The sequence below is a fragment of the Rhinolophus sinicus genome, linkage group LG02, assembly GCF_036562045.2.
Source record: "Rhinolophus sinicus isolate RSC01 linkage group LG02, ASM3656204v1, whole genome shotgun sequence".
Lineage (NCBI taxonomy): Eukaryota > Metazoa > Chordata > Mammalia > Chiroptera > Rhinolophidae > Rhinolophus > Rhinolophus sinicus.
The window spans coordinates 79,669,030-79,689,293 of NC_133752.1; the positions used below are offsets into that span (position 1 = coordinate 79,669,030).

Genomic DNA, 20,264 nt, shown 5'->3' on the forward strand with positions numbered 1-20,264 from the left:
TAGTGGTCGCAGGGGACAGGAAGGGCCGGGTTCTGCCCTGTGCCAGACCCCTGCTCCCAACCCGAGGGAGAAGGCCCACCTCCCCACCGGGCCCCCACCAAAGGTATATGTTTCCTGAGTGGATGGGGGCCTATGAACAAATATAACTGTATTGGAGACACAAAGGCATATGGCTTGCTTTGAACCTTAGTGAAGTGAGCTGAAATTCACCCCTGCAACCTGCCCATGAGCCTAGCAAAAGTAGGCACGTTGACTATTTGGCAAGTAAATAGATGAATGCCAAAAGTATTTTGAAATGTATCCAGTCTATTTTGTTTGTTTATTGATTTATTGATTTAATTAATTTATTTTTATTTTATTCTTTTATTTTTCAATTACAGTTGACATTCAATATTATATTAGTTTGAGGTGTACAGCATAGTGGTTAAAGATTTATATAACGAAGTGACCTCCCCAATAAGTCTAATACCTGCCTGACAACATACATAGTTATTACAATATTATTGACTATATTCTCTAAGCTGTACTTTACACCCCTATGACTATGTTGTAGCTGCCAATTTGTACGTCTTAATCCCTTCCCCTTTTTCACCTAGTCCCCCATTCCTTCCCATCTTAGCAATCATCAGTTTGTTCTCTGTGTCTATGATTCTCTGTTTTGTTTATTTTGTTTTTTAGATTCCACATATAAGTGAAATCATACAGTGTTTGTCTTTGTCTGACTTATTTCACTTAGCGTAATGCCCAGCCAGGTTGTTGCAAATGGCAAGATTTTATTCTTTTTTTATTGCTAGTCCAGCCATGTTGTTGCAAATGGCAAGATTTTATTCTTTTTTTATTGCTGTGTAGTATTCCTGTGTGTGTGTGTGTGTGTGTGTGTGTGTGTGTGTGTGTGTGTGCCATCTCTTCTTTATCCCATTGTCTATTGATGGACACTTCGGTTGCTTCCATATCTCGGCTATTGTAAATAGTGCTGCAGTGAACATAGGGGTGCATATGTCATTTTGAACTGGTGTTTTGGATTTCTTCAGATTAAAAGAAAAGTGGGATTGCTGGGTCATAAAGTAGTTCTATTTTTAATTTTTTGAGGACTCTCCATACTTATCCTGTCTATTTTAATAGTGCCGTAGAAACAGTTTTTGTTTACTACCTTGAATAAAGGTTTTCGAGGGCTATTTCCAGAGCATGTAAAACACATTCAAATGAATTGTCTTTGAACAAAGATTCAAAAGCTGTTTGTAACTACAAGTTGTGTAGCAACAAGTTGAATTTAAAACTCACTAGTCTTCCATTGTGGATCGTCTAACAACTACACCTGACTGCTTTGCACTTTGTAGAAAGATTGTGGAGTCTCTAGTCAGAACTTGTATCACTAAGCCCCACCTAATATGATAAAGCCTGTTGGACAAAAACCAAAATCCTACTTTGCGTATTGGCATCCATTTCACAAAGTTGCCTTGTGCCCAGCAATTCCTAGTCCTTGCTCAGAACGAAAGCTGTGTAGGCTGTTGTTTTTCTACTCTCAGTTACTTGTGGTCTTTCACCCAGGAATTACTCAAATGAATTAAGTCTAGAGATAATCCAAAAATGTTCCTTTAGTCCTTAATTTCTGCTCATTCCCCTCTCGAGTCTTCATAGACTGCTTTCTAGGCTGCTATGTAACAACCTGCAGACCTGCTTTGTTTTCTTGCCCTTTTAAGCGTCAGAACAGTATCTGAAAGACAGTAAGTGGAAAAAGGAGGAACAAGATAAAAACCTTGACAAAACATTCAGGCACACCTCAAAGGGGAGAGATTCCACTAGACAACTGTCCTGACTCTCAGCAAATCAGCACCACAAAAATAGAGGCTGTTAACAGAGGAAAAGAAATGTAAGGACCCCAGAGAACTCTATAAGATGCCTTTATAAATATATCCCTTCAAGCAAATCTGACACATGACGATTTAGGACTGCAGTTTATCTTTGTATTTAACAAAATAGAGAGTAAATATGATTATAACTATGTTTCAGGTTTTCAGTTAGATAAGTCTGTACTTCAATTACTATCCCAATGGCTTTCTTTTTTTTAATGCTTCATGTCAATTTTGGATCTTTAGTACAGTTTAGTAACTTTTTTCTGTTCTTTTTTTTCTCCTCATTTAAACACAGAGAACTTTTGACCTCTAGAAGCTATAAGGACTTTCCGACAAGTTACTACAGCACATTTATCTTTAATTCTAGAATAAACAAATCTTTAAGATTAAATGGGCGTGTATCAGAGAAAGTTTTAAATGGCTAGGTTAAAGTTTACAGTCATGAAAAATTATGAAAATCTTGTAAGGTCTGCCCTACCGAACTAATAGCCTCAGAAATGAGGACATTAATTGTTATGTTACCACACCATAATTTCGTAAAAGCAAACCCACCCTGTGCAGCCTCCTGGGAACCTTGTGTCCCCTCATCTACCCACCTATTTCCACAGTGCTGGTGGAAGGAGACTATGCACCCATGAAGAAGTTTCCCTTCCGCTGAGTTATGGGGACACTGGCTCCCTGTATGACTGCACACTGGCAGCATTGGGAGGGTGTCCAGTGGGTGGAGGAGGAATGTTTCCAGGAGTTGCCCCAGCTCCAAATCTGGCTCCTTCCACCAGCACTGTGGAACCAGGTGGGTAGATGGGGCCAACTGGGTAATAAGCCACGGGGACTGTGAAAAGTAAAGGTCCAACTACCACAGACTGGGCCATGGAAAAACACAGAGAGGCATCAGGAAATGCACTTGAAATGGTGGGGACGGTGGCAGCCCTGGGGTGCACAAAGCTCAGACGATAGAACTCTGAGGAGGTAGGTTGGGCATCAGTATAGGGGGAACCTGAGGAAGATGCAAGGTCTGAGGGGACACAGGACTCCCAGGAGGCTGCCCAGGGTGGGTTGGCTGCATGGGACATCGACCTTTGCTGTTCATGCTGGCTGCAGGTCCAGTTTGGCTTGGCATCAGGGACGGTCATTTCTATACGTATATTTTAAATAATGTTTTGCTTTTATGAAATTATGGTGTGGTAACATAACAATTAATGTCCTCATTTCTGAGGCTATTAGTTCGGTAGGGCAGACCTTACAAGATTTTCATAATTTTTCATGACTGTAAACTTTAACCTAGCCATTTAAAACTTTCTCTGATACACGCCCATTTAATCTTCAAGATTTGTTTATTCTAGAATTAAAGATAAATGTGCTGTAGTAACTTGTCGGAAAGTCCTTATAGCTTCTAAAGGTCAAAAGCTCTCTGTGTTTATATGAGGAGAAAGAAAAGAACTGTACTAAAGATCCAAAATTGACATGAAACATTAAAAAAAAGAAAGCCATTTGGGGTATTAATTGAAGTTCCGTACTTATCTAACTGAAAACCTGAAACATAGTTACAATCATATTTACTCTCTTTGTATTTTGCTAAATCCAAAGATAAACTGTAGTCCTAAATTGTCATGTGTCAGATTTGCTTGAAGGGATATATTTATAAAGGCATCTTATAGAGTTCTCTGGGGTCCTTACCTTTTCTTTTCCTCTGTTAACAGCCTCTATTTTCATGGTGCTGATTTGCTGAGAGTCAGGACAGTTGTCCAGTGGAATCTCTCACCTTTGAGGTGCACCTGAATGTTTTGTCAAGGTCTCACAGATGATGGCTATGCCATTTGATGAAGGACCAAGGCTACCTCTGTGCTGAGAACGAAATCACATACCTCCAGCACTTCTCACAAGGTAACTGCTTTAGTCATATTAACATGAAGGTGCAGTGTAGACACATGTCACTGAGGTGATTTTCTGGTGCCCCAACTTTCAGGCATTTTTCAAACTTAATAAGGAACCATGTCATGGTAGCAGTACCCCCCAACCCCTAAAGCATTTCATGGTAGGGGAGGTATCTATTCATGAAATGAATGTGGGTGAAGCAGCCTTAAGGATATTCCTTTAATTCCTCTAGAGTAATACTGTATCATACTGGTCTTTGCTTTTAGTAATAAAACATCAAATTAGGTTTGGAGGGAACTTCCATCTTCTTAAGAATTAAAGTTGCCCAATTATTCTGATTGGTCTTTAATTGCCTTTAAGTCTTTGATTTATATTACTTGTTGTAAATGAAATGCATTAGTGGTCTGCCTTTTCTTTTCCATCCTTTGTCCCACATCCCGCCCTCAACCCTAGTCTTCCATTCCCTCCTGCCAATCTCCATTGAATCAATGGTGCAGGACAGAAAGCCAGTCAGACAATTTCCTTCTTTCCTTGCACTTCTCCTCACTTGTCATCTTTTAACTAGTCTTTCACAAGGATCCTCTGAACCCCCTGTGGGCCCCAAGCACAGATCCCATTACTTCTGCTTTTGCATCTCCTCAGGCAAAAGTGGAGGGTGCCTTTTGGACCCTCCTCATAGGTTGTCATTTCATACAGAAACCAAACCCAAATTTGTTTTGATGCCAGAAAAACTCAGCTTGTTTGAACAAAGGATAGCAAAGCAAACTGTACTATAAACAATAGTTTGTTTAAAATGGAGGAGGGGGGAAGGGCAAGGAAGAGGATGCATTTCACAAGCCTGATGACTTTAGAACCAAATTAAGGCAAATTTTCAGATAAAAAAAATTGGTTCCCATTTATTGTCTGAGTGTCTGATGCAGCCACTCATGGCTCCCCAGAATTTCTAAGTTGAGTTAACGGGGTCATATTGTGAATGCCTCACTGCAAAATGACTTGAGTCCAGAGAAATCTCATTAGGGTTAAGAATATTTCAGGGATCTTTGATATTCTGATTTTTGTTTTTGGCAACTGGATTTTATTTTATCTTATCATTTCAGTTCATCTAAATTTTGTGTTCTATACATGTGGTATTTGTACCATTGACTGTTATGAAGTTCAGCGTGGTGTTTCTCTACACTATGGTACACTTAACTTGGGGATTTTCTTGTACTAAAAATGTATAACAAAGACTATTTTGAAGATTTGAACAAAGTGATGCAGTTACATTATACCTCAAAAGAGATATGTACACATATAAATGATTTCAAATCCCCTGATATTGCATGACAAGTTCTGTGTTAAAGTGCCTTACCTGAGAAGTCTCATTACTTCTCACAACCCGAGATTCTTTCACGCCTCTTTCCCTTGAGGGAACTGACACACTGACATGTTAAAAACGCCCAAGATCACATTGGCAGCTGTAATAAAGGCAGGCTTGAAATTTAGAATTAATGATTCATTCTTCATCCAACCGATATTTATTGAGCACTTACAAAGCTTCAGGCTCAGTAACTAGTTTCTGGGGACACTGAGGGGCACAAAATATCAAAATCCCTGCTGAGTTTAGCAGTTAGAGTTGATAAGTCCTTCTTCCATGATTAGGCAGCATTCTAGCCTAGCTTTTGAGAAGTGTAGCCCTATAAGTTAATTTGCTTTTCCTGAAAGAAAAAAGGTCCCCAAACTCATCCTAATTCTCTAATTCTCTAAAGAATGGAAGTCTGAACTAAAGCTGGACTCTTCCAGAGAAAAGAACCGATCCCCACCCCAAACACCTCTCTTTGAAAGGAGGTACTTCCTTACAAAAACAATACATAAACAACCAATGCATACATTCGTCTACATATTTTCAAAACATCATCTATTCTAGGCAAACTTAATGAATATGGGGCAGTACCTTTAATGATTCAGGATTGCCAGGCCGGTGGATTATTTTTCTCTGTTATAGATACCTGGTTGCGACAATTTTCATACATTTCAATAAAAAGGAACACCACAGTTCATTTCCATTAATACAGTGACCTGAATTTGCTGGGAGAGACTGTAGTTCATCAGGTAAGGCTTTTCCCCCCTAGCAACTGAACTGCTCTCATGCTGCAGGGTAGAACAGAGTCTGCAGTGGCCTGACCTACTTGGGAAGCCCAAGGCAGGCACACAGCAGCACCCGGGTCTCGGAACAATATAGCCATATGCACACCCAACTCACAGTTCACGGCTCAGGTTTGCTGCTTATTATGTTACACAGGCAAGTAGTTCTGAAGGAATTGTAAAACAGTTGATAGTTCTCCACAGACAGTTACCTAAACCTTTTATAATTTAAGTTATAACACTAGCTGCTCATATTGCAAAGCATTGGGATAAACAAATAAATTGGATACCTTCAGCAGTAATTACAGATATATAGAATTTAAAAATCATTGCTATTATTATACTACCTATTTATAATGATGAATATATTCTTTATTTCTCTGTGCTAACATGAGGATCTGTGATCTTGATATTTGAGTCCTATTTTACAGCCTTAACACATACACATTGCATTATAGGAATTGAAAGAATCCTGCAATAAGATTTTCTTCTCCTTCGAGTTTCTGAAAATGGTACTCATTTCTTTTACCATTCATTGAGACAAAGCTCATATGATTCACAGAAACGTAGGCTTTATTTTTAACAATGCCTAGGAGGTTTGAGCCGTGCGTAAATAATTTAAAACAGAAATCATTAGGACACTGGAGTTTATGTTCATATGGCTAGGTTTCGTTTACAGTCACGAAAAAGCTATCCAATTCTCTTGCATTTCGTGACAGTTAAAAGCTAAGTCTCCCTAAAGAGACAGACTTAGTTAACTAGCACCCTGGACTTAACAGATGGGAAATTTTACTGCGAGGTGTCACACCATGAAAGCTACAGTGAGTGAGAGTGGATGAGGCTCTCGTTTTACATCATTTAGAGAAAGGCTTGCTGTCTTCCCCTGGAACACCTCACCTTCTTACCTCCACTTTGTAATCTTGGCTGTAAGATAGACATGTATATCATGTTTTTACTTCTTATTATTGGCTGAGAGTTTCTTTCTTCTCCTTCTCGACCTTAGCGACAATTTGAGGTCAAGCTGAAAACTAGGTCACTGGAGAGATAAAGTCTTTGGATGGAGAGGCAAGAGAACAGGGATTCCAGTTCTGGCTCTGGGTGACCTGCCTGCATTTCTGTTATAGGACAAAATGTTCCACCCTTCTGGGCCTCAGAGAACAGTAGACCAGATTATCTTTGAAGTTTCACTTTTGGTTGCAAAAGTCTATGATTTAAATCTAGTTTGAGCTATGGTAATTAAGAAGCAAAATGGTAGCAGTAAGAGGCTACTACATATTCTGTAACACCACATTCATAAAACAAAAATGTAATGAAGTTTCTTCAAGAGTAGTGCTATTGCCCATGGGGAATAGTGTTGCAAGTAGGTATAGTGTTATTCCCCACCCTTAATGTTTTCTTTTATTTAGAGGGACACCCATCCTGTGAGACTCCTGGCATCTTTCGGCACTATCACTCACTCTTTTCTTGGGCACATGCAGTGACTTATTTAACTGGTGAGTTTAGAAGGAGACTCTGGATAAAGTAGTCAGTGCTTCCCTCTGGAGTATTCTTGGGAGCTGGTATACCTGCAGAAGTAGTGTGTCCTGCTCTGTTCCTTAATGGGATGAGTTTATAGGGCCAAGATCCTGCCTGGGCAAATCTGTAGTCATCCGTGGGTAAGTTTGTTCCAGGGTTTAGTTCCAGGGTTTAGTGTTAGGAAAATATTTGGCTCCTAAATCTAAGCCACATTCTACAGTATCAGCTTTCTTAGTAGTAAACATGATATTTTGATTTCCCTGTGTCTTTTTTTGTTTGTTTATTTCTCAAGTAGTTCATAACTTGGATGACATACTATTTCAGGGGTTCCCTGAAGTCCCAAGGAGCAGTACTAGATTTTAATAAAAAGTGACTTTAGCCATGAACTTGCCAGAGATTATTTTAGCCAACAATTACATAGCTGCATGGTACTCATGGTTCTAAAATGTGAACCAAATATTTAAATAACCACCATGTGCCTTAAATATATTGCATCCAACTTATTACGTGACTCAAGAGGTTCTTATGACTCTGGATGTTGGCTGAAATTTGAATAACCAATCTACCCTTATAACAATTTGTTTTCCCCTTGAATCCAGAAGGGAGGGCTTAAAGTCACAGAAGCTATGTAATTTAATAAATATTTGAAAGCCTCTTATGGTCCCTGGACTTCCCTAGGTACTAGGGGATACAGCGGAAAACTGAACAAAAATCCATATCCTCAAAGAGCTTGTATTTTAGTGAGAGGTGAACACAATAACCAAAATAAATGAAGTAAATAATGTAAATAAATAAATCAGTATGATAATGCAGTATAGTGGCACAGTGTCTGAAGTTGAATAGCCTGGGGTCAAGGCTACATCACTTACAAGCTATATGACCATTGGGAAAGTTCTGAACCTGTCTGGGCCTCAGTTTCCTCAATAGTAAAATGGGTTTAATAAAACTTTTGTAGGTTTGTCATGAGAATTACATTTAATGACTGTTAAGCACTTAGAATAGTGAGTGCCTGGCATACTTAAAACCACCATATAAGTGCATGTTATTATTATATTAAATGGTGTTAGACCAAGAAAGGGAGTGTTAGGTGGGTTTGTAATTTTTAACGAGTGGTAAGAAAAGACTTCAATTAAAAAGTGGCATTTGAGCAAAGACCTGAAGTTGCTGCGGGAGTCAGCCACTCCGGTATCTGGGGTAAACGTGTTTTAGGCAGAAGGAATGGTAAGTACAAAGATCCTGAGGCTGGCACATGCTAGGGTTCCAGGAACTGCAAGAGGGAGTTAAACAATAACCTTTGGCTCTGAAAGTTTCCTAAAAGAAAGGGTTTACTGAGCCAGAAAAAGGACCAGGTTCTGGAACATACAGTCTAAACCACCAGCAACAGGGCCAGATGGAGAAGACCAATAGGTCTGCCATCCTGGAGCTGACGGGGCTCTTTTATGCAATGGATTTGGGGAAGAAAAATGTAAGTTATTTTGAAAAAATTTACATTGGCTATATATCTTCGGGGGTGGGAAAAGGTGAAGCAAGGGCAATTCTAGGATGGGTGCATGTCTCTAAGGAAGAACTATTTCCTACTTCTGGATTGATTGTGGGCAACTGTCCAGAGAGTTGGTGCATAAGTAGGATAGAGTGGCACCTGGTGGTTGGCTGTTTTCTTTAGATAACTGCCTGGACGTTGATTCAAAGCTTTCACATACTTTCAGGAATGTGAGTAGTCTTTTGTTGGTTTCCGCTCTCTTCCTCTCACCCTCTGGCCTGCTGTAATGTAATTTGGGATAGCTCAGAATTTTTCTCTTGTCAAGGCCAATGTGGCTGGAGAGGGAGTCCTTAGAAAAAGAGCCTAAGACAGGAATTCAAGTGTCTATGATTTATTGAGGATACGCTTGCTCTCAGGAAAAAGGAAGAGAGGAAAGGAGGAGAGAGCAGCTGAAGGAGCTAAGCCATGACGGGGCCGGAGCTGGTGCCGCCTGGCCCACGGGGAGCTCTGCAGTGAATTGCGCTACAGAGTGTGTTCCCCTTGAGACAAGTGGGCTGGCCTCTTGGACCCTCGTATCAGTGAGTCATCGGCAGCAGGCTGCCAGGTAAGGTGGTTTCTGAGTCTCTTCAGGGTGCTATAATAAAAACCACACACTGGGGAGCTTATACACAACAGAAAGGTATTTGTCACAGTTCCGGAGGCTGGAAGTCTGGGATCAGAAGGCGAGCATGCCAGGGTGAGGGCCCTCTTTCAGGTCACAGACTTCTCCTTGTGTGTCTTGTGGGAGAAACAGCCCGGGAGCTCTGTGGGGGGTCTCCTTTGTAACAGCACTGATCCTATTATGTGGGCTCCACCCAAATGACCTAATCACCTCCCAAAGCTCCCCTGCCCCCCACTAATACTGTTACACTGGGGGATAGGATTTCAACATATGATTTTCAGGAGGACACAAATATTCCGATCATACCCCTTGGCTAAAATCAAGGTGTCAGCAGAGCTACATTCCTTTCAGGAGGTGCTAGGCAAAGGCAGCTGACAAGAAAACATTCTGTGATGTTCTAAATTAAAATACAGTGGTTGGAGAATGAGAGAAAGAGACAGAACAGTTAGTCTGTTAATAGCTGTGGACCAGCTCTGACAAAAGACTGCTCACATTCCTGTATATCTGTTGGAATTTATGATTCATTTTCAGGTGACTATTTCTGGGATTATCCCAAAGAGAGAATAGCCAGGCGCCATACACTACCAGGAACCTCTGCTTCTTATTTACACAGGAGCTTTTACAGAGTCTGCTGTAGATGCTCCTGCATCTATCCCAGAATCATCCCCGCTTCAGCTTCTCCCGTATCCTTTGTCTATAGCTAATGGAAATCCTTTCAGGTTGCATCTTTCTCCCGGCTACCTGATGTACAAAAACGCTTACAAAACTCCTGGACATTGGACATGTCTTTCCTACTTAGCTATGCTGCTGGTGGTTTAGACTCTATACTCCAGGACTGGTCTTCTGTTTTTGTTGTTAACTGTTTTTGCTACCAATTACCTAATAAACTGTTTCTTTGAAAAAGACTTTCAGCTATGGAAGTTAGATTTTTTGTTGTTGTTTAACACGGTGAAGAAACTCTGCAGGGGGCACCTTGCTGCCTCACCTCCACGTCCTCAGGGATTCAGGTCTGCCTCCAAAATAGCATATTCCACACACAAAGCAATTGCCCTGGAGGCAGACAGCCCTTCACCCTCAGAAAGCAGCATAGCAATCATGGATTGTACCTGGAGCTAGAGCCTTGGGTAGCTGCTTTACCCCCAGCAGCTTGTCAAACGATTGCTTCCAGCCACATAGTATGTGTCCCTGAGAGGAGCTGTGGGGCTTTGTACAACGGCAACTTAGCTAAATGGGAACTTCACTTTCCAGGTACCCAGACACAGGAGAATTCTGTATGGTGTACAGTTATGGTCACCACAAGAAAGAAAATATGTGATACCTGAAAGACAGAAACAAAACAGCAACCATCTCATTTTGAAGGTGGGTAGAGGCAGTTAGGAACAGCTGCAGAGGTGCCAGTGGGTCCCACTTGGTTCTTGTTTTCCCTACTCTGAGCCTGGCTCTTTTTCCAGACTGCTGGCTCTACTGATCAGCGGTGACCCCAGTTCACCATGAGATGCTCTGCTGTGAGCTCAGAGATGGAAGCCACAGAGAGCCGACAGTCTTCCAGACACTCCTATACCAGCTTCCATTGGGGTCCCTCTCCCGCTGTTGAGAGCTCAATAATCTCCAACGTGTCCACCTGCATCAGGGCTGGTTAGGACTTTTCTCTGGTACTTTTTGGACCTTTTCTTCCTCAGTTTCTCCCAAAATTGTATAGGTGTAATTCCATGATAAGTACTCTACCCCATAATGCTCATGGTGGTCTTGCTTCCCTGATTGAACTTTACTGGTCCAGGAGGGAAATATAATTATCTTCATGCTATTACATGAAGATATATGCCAGGAACATTTTATCATTCCTTATAGATTGCTACACCAGACACCTTTTGGGCTGGCTGTCCTTGAATATAATCAGTATGTATCAATATAATCAATGTGACATTGTCCTCGAGTATCTGGTAGGGGAGGCAGAAAAGAATTCTTTTCAGGAGAACCTTAATATCTAAAGATCCTTGTCAATGAGACAAACATGAACTCGAGATACAGTGGAAAGGCAAATCATTGCCCTCTGTGTAAGGCTTGCAGCGAGATAATGAAGCTAAGAGAGTCAGGTGGGTTGAGAAAGGTGAGTGCTTTATGCTGTGCCCCCGGGCGAGGTTCACCTGTCCGCAGACGGGCCGGTGAAGTCACGTCCAGGGCAGAGCGAGGGAGGCATATATGCGATTTTTGGGGTGGGGGTTGGCTGAGTTAGGTGGCAGATGGGCAGGCCCCCCAGCGCAGATCCGGCGCGAGCGGCTGCATCTGGAGTTGGTTATTGCACCAAAGGTCTGCTGCCTCTTCAGGGAAATGCCAGGGGCCCCAGTTTCCGTCATACGAGGAGGGGTCTGACTTGGCAGAGGGGTATGACTTGGCTCCTGGCCGCTTTGACCATGCTCGTAGCTGACCTAACACTCGGATCTTGCAGAGAATTACAAATCTTCTCCCATCTCCAGGGCTGGCCCTGTCACCTCCGATTTCTTCTCCTTGTTATTGGCTTTAGTCTTCTTCTCTCATTACATAGCACTATGCTAAAGGGAGGCCAGCAGGACTTAACTCAGTCATGAAATTGCTGAATTTACTCCTTCTTAATCTTGAGGTGTCATGAGAAGCGTGTTGGCCTGGTTTCTGGTCCCAATTGCCAAGAACCTCTGTGGATTAGGAAATTTATTCAGCCTCTCTGGGAGCATTGTTTTATAATGCAATATTAATGGAATAGAATAATGGTTCTTCTGCCACATACCTAAATTCATTGCTCTTGTTGACAGCCTTTTTAGAAACTTACATTTCAGTTATTTACAAGTATATTAGAGCTCCACAGACTATGACACATGCATCCCAGAAACATTATAATATTAAATACACAATTGACATGGCAGCCTCACTTGATCCAAGTGTCACGTTTACTTTGCACAGAGCCAACCTAAGAAAAGAGTGAGAGTGCCAGAACACAGAGGGGCTGATGGTGGTTTCCTCTTTTATTTGCTTTCAGCACAGGATGACATATTATAACCTATATGTGCCCAGCTGTATTATCATAACTGTTTTTAGGTAATAGTCTCTGGTTTTAATTAAATTCATTCCCATAAAATAGACATATTTCCTGCAAAGAAACCATGAGCTGAAGTGAAAACAACAACATAAGCGCAAGCAAATAAACAAAAACAAAATGATAGATCAGACACGTTTACTCCTAGAAAGAACAAACTCTTTGCCAACCACATTAAAAGATTAAAATAATGAGGATAAAATCAGATCTGACAAAAGTCTGACAAAAATATTCAAAATTATCAAGAAGATGGTTTACAACTTGGATTTACATCTACTAGATTCACATCTACTATCATTAATGCCAATCTCTCCTTAAGGGCATATTGTGTCTTGAAATATTAACTAATGTAATATGATACCATCATGATTGGCAAGGCATTTAAAAATATTATTTATTTCATCTTGATAGCATCTTTTTATTTTCTTTTTCATGCATTTATTATAGTGCTCATAGCACCTTGGGAGGTACACATATTGGAAGCATGTACTAAAAACTTTTTACTGATTAGAGAGCATGACCAAAAAGCTGGAGATTACTGATTTGGACTGAGACCAACACGTCTACATGTCCATCTGACTTATGAAAATGAGGTGTGGGTGGTAGGCCAGATTGGAGTCTGCACTTCAAGACTATAAAACATTTACTCTGCTTTGTATGACCTAAGGCATAATTACAGGAATTAAGGAAAGCGTTATACTTTAGACACTCAGATAAGTGTTTCCATTTCAACTGTCAGGAACCCTTACCATTACCCCTCCCCTCTGTCCACTCCCCCAAAACTTTTATGAGAAACAGGGCTAGATTTAATAATCTTTCAATGAGTGTTTTCTCTCTTACTTTCACCTGGTTCAACATCTAAGTAAATCAACATTGCTAACCTGTTGGTTTTTGGGAACAAAGGGACTCCGTGGAGACTTTTCAGATTCAGGGAAGAATCCTGTTAGGGAATTGAATATGTGCAATATTTATTTTTAAATTCACTTTACAGATCTAAAGTTACTGTTCTTCAGAAGCAAGCAAACAAACAAGAAAATCAAACCCTGGTTTGCTCATAGATTGATTATTTATGGCATACTATTTTAAAAATGTATTTTATGCAGAAAATAGTCATATTTAATACTTTATGCTATTTTAAACTTTGCAAAATATAGACAGGAGACAGAAAAGAAACAGGGCCATAAATGTGGGCTGAATTGTGCACCAGTAACAGACAGCTCCCTAAATCTTAGTGACTTAATGTCGTAAAAGTTTGTTTTTCACTGACACTGCATGTCTAATGCAGCTTGGCAGGTGGTGCTCTGCTCATTGATATCTCTCAGGGACTGTGGTAGACATAGTCATGGCCCCCAAAGACACCCTAATCCCAAGAACCTGAGAATGAATTTGTTACCTTACATGGCAAAAGGTGCTTTGCTGACGTGATTAAGTTAAGGATTTTGAGATGGGGAGATTGTTTTGGATTATGCAGATTATACAACATAATGTACTCACAAAGGTCCTTGTAAGAGGCAGGAAAGAAGGTCAAAAAGAGTAATCAGAGAGGTGTCCGTGGAAGGAAGGCCTTAGAGTGATCTCAGGGAGGTTCGCCAGCCAAGGAGGGCAGGCAGCCTCTGGACACAAAAAGGCAAGGACATGGGTTCTTCCCTGTGGCCTCTAGAAGGAAACAGCCCTGTTGACATCCTGACTTTAGCCCTGCAAGAGCAGTGTTGGACTTCTATAACATGATAAATTTGTATTGCTTTAAGCCAGTAAGTATATGGTAATTTGTTACAAGAGCAGTAGAAAACTAATAGAAACCTATGTTCCATCTTGACAAATACTTTCATGATTCCTAAGGCAGAAATCGGAAAATTGGTGAATTATGTACCTTCTCTTAAAGTTTCAACTAGAAGCAGCACGTATTTCTTCTGCTTGCATTTCACCGGCCAATGCAAGTGACATGGTCACACTTGACTTCAAAGGAGGTGGGGTGTGCAGTGCTGCCATGTGCCTACTGATGGACCGCCAGAACATTTGTGAATAGCTCTAGACACCAACATACAGGAATTGCAGAACTGGAAAGAATAGGACTTAGAATAGCCAAAGTGTGACTCATCACCACAAACTCAGCAGGTGACTGAGTGTAGGAAACCAGTATATAAAAAAAAAAAAAATCAGAATTTCTCAGTAGTAAATTTAGAGTAGACACTGGGAAGTGGGGCAGTGGCTATCAAGACTTCATCTGAATCCTAAAGACAGGAAGATCCTACCTCTTCTGTGCTCCATGAAGCTAGAAGAGACAGCCAGCCCTGACAAGAGGAGAAGGGACTCTGAAAGTCACGTTCAATGGACTCAAACTGCTTTGCACTGGCTGTAGTTCCCAGGTCCCTTGGCTGGTTTCTGGCTGGGTTTGGCAAATTGGAGGCACCGGGGAGGAAATTGGTTGGTGGGAGGAGCCAGGGTACTCCTCCCTCTCCTTTTCTCCTTGGGTGGAGACAGGGACTGAATGTCTGCTGGTCTCCTGCTTCTGCTAGATTAGCCTGCTTTCAAGTTCCAGCTTCTGCCAGGTGACCCCAAGTTGTGACCTCCGATACGTCCACTTCCTCCTTTTGTCCCTCCAGCCTACTGGTGGGAATAAACTGCATGCTTTTGCTAATCTGTGAGTTACTCCATTGTTTCCCACGTGGTTTTCAAACCTCTTACCTCATCAGTATAACTAATTCCCTACATTACAATTCCAGTTCGTTTCTGGTTTCCTGATTAGACCCTGGGTAAAACACGGAAGCACTGAGTAACTCAGAACCTGACAAGCACACTGTCCACAAGCGCAACTTGGGACAAGGGCACGTCTTTGTGGTGCTAGCAGGAGGTGGGAAAGACTAGTGAGAATGACACAAGTCAGCTGGATTCAAGGCAGCGTGGAGAGAGATGTAAGGTTGCCAGATACAACGCGAGTATATCTCATGCAGTATATGACTGTATAAGCCTTTGTTGTTGGGCTGTCTTGGGCATTGTAGGATGTTTTAGCAATATTTGGGACATACTTATGCCAAAAGATTATTCATTGTTTATCTGAAATTCAAACGGAACTGGGTGTTTGACATTTTTTATTTTCTAGATCTGGCAACCTTAGTAGAGAACGAGCTCGTGTTGAGAGTTGGCTTCAATCTGGACTGTGCAGGAGTAAATATGGCGGCAGGATCAGTTTTGTGAAAAAAATGGGTGCTGACATCAGACATTGATTGAAGTCTTTGTTACAGACTATAGTTACTGTGACTGAGGAAATCATAAAATATGGATTAGTCCAATCAGAGGACCTATGAGAGTGAATGCACAGAAAGATATTTGTGCATGTGTTTGCGTGTGTGTGTGTGTGTGTGTGTGTGTATAAAATGAGTTACAGAAACTTATCTGAAATAATGGCCCAAATGCAGCCGTTGCTAGAGAAACATTCTCAATTATTTGGAGTCTAAAGATATAAAGCTGGTGAACTAGCGTGTGTGTTTTGAGGACAATGATGGAAGACAAAAGCATCTTCCAAAGACAAAATGCCCAAACTTGGTAATCAGTCTAAATCAGGGTTCTCAACTAAAGGCAGTTTTCTCCCCCAGGGAATACTTGGCAATGCCTGAACACAGTTTTGATTGTCATGGGGGAGGTGCTCTAGTAGGTGGAGGCCAGCTAACCACCCTACAATGCATAGGACAGCTCCTAAAACAAAGAATAATCCAGTCCAAAAGGTCAATAGTACCACTGCCGAGAAATCCTGGCATAAACTTATATGGAAAGTCAGTAGTCAGCCCACATTCTGTAACGGCATACACAAAATGTGCCGTCCTAAGAGTGAAACCAGATAATAAGGCAGAAATTCCATGAAGACAGATTCCAAACTGAAATAGAAGCAGCTGGCACCGCATAGTCCCCTCATTTGTCATCCTGTATCTGGGATTTAGCCACTTCTGCACATAGATAATAAATCATTAGTGTGTGGTATGTGCATGGTATCACTCTTCTGTGTGTATTTAATCAGTATCCCTACTTATTTTAACCAGCATATGGTGCCATTGTTTTTTCAGGGTGATTTGTTTCTGCATTATTCAAGAGATGGATATCTGCATGGCAATATGGTTCAAATTCAAGGAGTTCATTGGGGGAAGTTGTGAGCTAAATCAGGCCAAGAAGATACTAGGGACATGGCTGAAAACCAAGGGAATTCTCAGTTCCTGGGAAAGGTAACAGTGTGTTTATCAAAGCTCTGTCAGTTCTAGGCTACAGAAAACCAGCTCAACTGGTTATAGGCAGAGGAGGATATATTGGTTCCTATATTGATACTGTTTCTGGGGTCTCTCATAGGACTAGAGGAAGGGCTGTACACACCAGCGCCTGTCTGGGCACTGCAGAAATTCTCCTACTCTCTCACTCTGTTTCTCATCTCTGACTTCATTTTGCAGGAAGGCTTTCTCCATAGGGTCATGGCAGGAAAGATGGCTACTGGCAGCCTAAATGTCACATCCTCCTGACTTAGAACTTCCATTTCCCGTTATCTATACATCAGACTCAGGAAGGGTCTTTGTTTGATTCTACTTGAGTCATTGCCCACTCCTAGATCCCTTGCTATTTATAGGGAAGTGATACTACGATTAGCCAAGTCTGTGTCAAGGGCCCACACCCCTCATCAGGAGTGAAGTTACAACTCCAAATAGTAGAGGGGGAATTAGAATCACTTTCCTGGGACCACATTACTAGGGTTTGTCTAGTTCTGACACTTTTTTTTTTCAATTATAGTTGACACTCAATATTATTTTATATTGGTTAGTTCTGACACTTCTTTACTGCAACACCTGGCACCTGACTGGATTTGTGAGGGCTTTCATCCCTGGCTGTGCAGGGCTACCTTAGAGGTTCAGGGTTACCCGGACATTTTTGACAAGGGAATTGATTCTCTTCACGTGGGGAAATTATCATGCACTCATAAGCCTTTTGTGTTTGAGAATCACAGAAACAGAATCGCATGGTAGGAACTCAATGATACATGGTGATTAGTTGGCTTCTTTTTTTTTTTTTGGTTCCCAAGTTTTAGTCACGAACTCATATAAAATATTCCAGATAAGTGAGTTTTATGAGTAATCCTCTTCTTTGTCCTGGCTAACCTGGGAGTCACATAATTTGTAACTCACTTTGCTGTTAGCACCTATGTGCAACCAATCACATTGGTTGTTCTTCAAATATTTTTTTTTATAAGATATTTCAAATACCTTTTGGAAAAAGGTTATCTTGCCTTTCTCCTTTCAATGGTTACTCCTCCTCCACTGAGATACCCAGAGTTTCCATTCACTTTGATTGTTTCTTGAAGAAATTGCTCAAAATCGGCAGCATCCATGATTCCATCTTCTACAGGGTAGGTACCATCAAGGGTGAACTTAACAACCTGCTCCCCTTCCTTACTCCTCTTGGATACAAGCTTTTTCATGGGTGTCACTGAGGCTGTGGAGGCGGAAAAAGGATTAATGGCCTTTCAGTACCCGATCATGTATATGAGTAATGCATAAAATACACTCTCTCTGCAGAGCCCATTAACTGAGCCATCTGAGTGACGTAAGAGAAGGTGCTCAATCTATGGAGTCCAATATATTGAGTTCCATGTGGTTCCATCACTTATTAGATGAGTGACCCACTGGGCTGCTCTATGTCCCACCTTCCTCATGTGTAAAATAGGCCAATAATCCCTACCTCTCAAGGATTCTGAGATAATCCGTGAGATTACCTATATAGTATATAATGCTTGTATACAGTAAATGCTCCAAAATGCTTCTTTCTTTTCTCTCTTCCTCTGCAGATTTTGGCCAGTTTTTTAGCAAGATGCTAGATTTCTTTAAGTTTGGCAATATATTGCTCCATTTGTAGGAACATTTTTGAACATCAAAAAGAACACGCAGGTAGTATATTTAAAAGTAGCTAAATAAATTACATGCATGATAATTTGGTAAGTAAACTAAGCTAATCAGAATTCAATTTTTATGTTCTTGAACAAAAAGGACTTTAGATCTGAAAGGATACTAAAAATAAATATTGGAAAAATTTCCAGTACTTCACCCCATCCTTCTTCCAAGGGTCACATTCTATTTTCACTCTGAAGTTTCAAAATATTTATAAATTTCTCTTCTCTGGTAGTTGAACTACCAATGGGGTCATAAATGCCTTACCAAATGCTAACTCACTGGACTGTCACTGCACCATCCAAGTTATTAAGAATAAAAAACATGGAACCTTTCTAGAGCAGTGTTTTTTCAATAAATATTCTGGGGAAAGCACTTTGAGAACTGACTGTACTTCTACATTTCTCAACAATGATAATTTATCCCGGTATGAGCAGGGATGAAGATTTGTACTTCAGAATAAATGGATAATGTGTCCTGGCAACCTGAAATTTTTATTAGTCTTCTCTTGCATTTGGCACATCTAAGGGGAGAAACACAAACATCATTAAATAGAAAGTTTATGTGTGCAGTGTGAGGTATAAAAGATCTTAATTTTCTAATTCAGCTGAGTAAATCTTTGTCTAGAGTGTTGGTTGGCATACACAAAATGAAATGTACAATTAAATTATGGCTTGATAAGTTTTATTTATCCAAGGAAATTCTTAATTCTTGCTGAGATTTTTTGGCATTTTGTGTTTATGTAACTATGTTGAATTTTTGAAATTTATTTCTCCTTTTATTTATTGCCCTACTTCAATAGAAGAAAGAAAATATACAAAGAAATGCGTACAATTAGCTTATTTATTTAACTGGGTAAGAGTCAACAAGGGAAATTAATTTATAGGGATTATCTAGAATTCTTTATTGCCTTACTTTCAACTGGGGTTCATTTCCCCATCTAAGGAAAGATTTCCTTTATTTTTCCCCCTGAACCAAAGACTGTTATGGAAATTGAATGAGATAACATATGTTCACTATTGACATAGAGCAAATTTTCAGTGAATGTTGCTTCTCTTTTCAGCCCCTTCTAATAATTGTTTATCATGCCTGATGATTTAGCAGAACAAGTGGTTCTCACATTTCAGAGCATATCAGAATCATCCTGGACATTTATGAAACATACCACCACCTGGTGCCCACTTCAGGATCAGGATTTCCAGACCTTGTTTAAACAAGCTCTGATGGACACACTGTATTCACTGATCATAAGTTTAGTTTAAGTCAGAGCCTGTAACAGTCTCTGGGTTGGTCTTTTTGGCTTTCAAGAATTGAATGAACTCTGAATCAGCAGCCATAAAGAGAAATTTGGAAGTAGAGAAGAACTTAGGATTTGTTCCAACTCCATCTTTTGCAATTGAAACTGAATCCCAGAGCAGCTAAGGAACTTGCCAGGGACATCCAATCAGCTGCTGTGCCTGGCACGGTTGTCCCTGGGCCCTGTTCCACACCTGGGCTGGCTTTGAGCACTAAGTTCTCCTTGGTTTCATGTGATAGAAACATTTACTTTGGGATCAAATTTACCTACTTTTACTGTTTATACATACATGGCGCCATCCTGAATATGTCACACTGATTCTGTACTTGGAGGCTGCACTTTGTACAAAAATAGCTTCCCAATTCTAATAGCTGGCTATTTCTCACTTTTATTACCTGATATAATTATCCTTTGCCCAATCTCTTGTGTGGTTATGTGATTCATGACTGTTATTAGCAGTGGGCCTGTGTGTAC

General features: G+C 40.7%; 1 protein-coding gene and 2 pseudogenes across 1 annotated transcript in view; 1 reads left to right on the plus strand and 2 right to left on the minus strand.

Moving 5' to 3' along the window:
- Window positions 1–429: 429 nt before the first annotated feature.
- Window positions 430–2,943, minus strand: LOC109452234 (DAZ-associated protein 2; annotated as a pseudogene).
- Window positions 2,688–20,264, plus strand: part of CWH43 (cell wall biogenesis 43 C-terminal homolog) — a 101,050-nt gene continuing 83,473 nt past the window's right edge. The window contains exons 1-2 of the mRNA XM_074324671.1: window positions 2,688–2,822; window positions 3,554–3,737. The gene's annotated coding sequence lies outside the window, so the exon portion shown is untranslated. The remainder of the gene's footprint in view (window positions 2,823–3,553; window positions 3,738–20,264) is intronic.
- On the minus strand, window positions 17,675–20,089 carry LOC109452209 (large ribosomal subunit protein eL22; annotated as a pseudogene).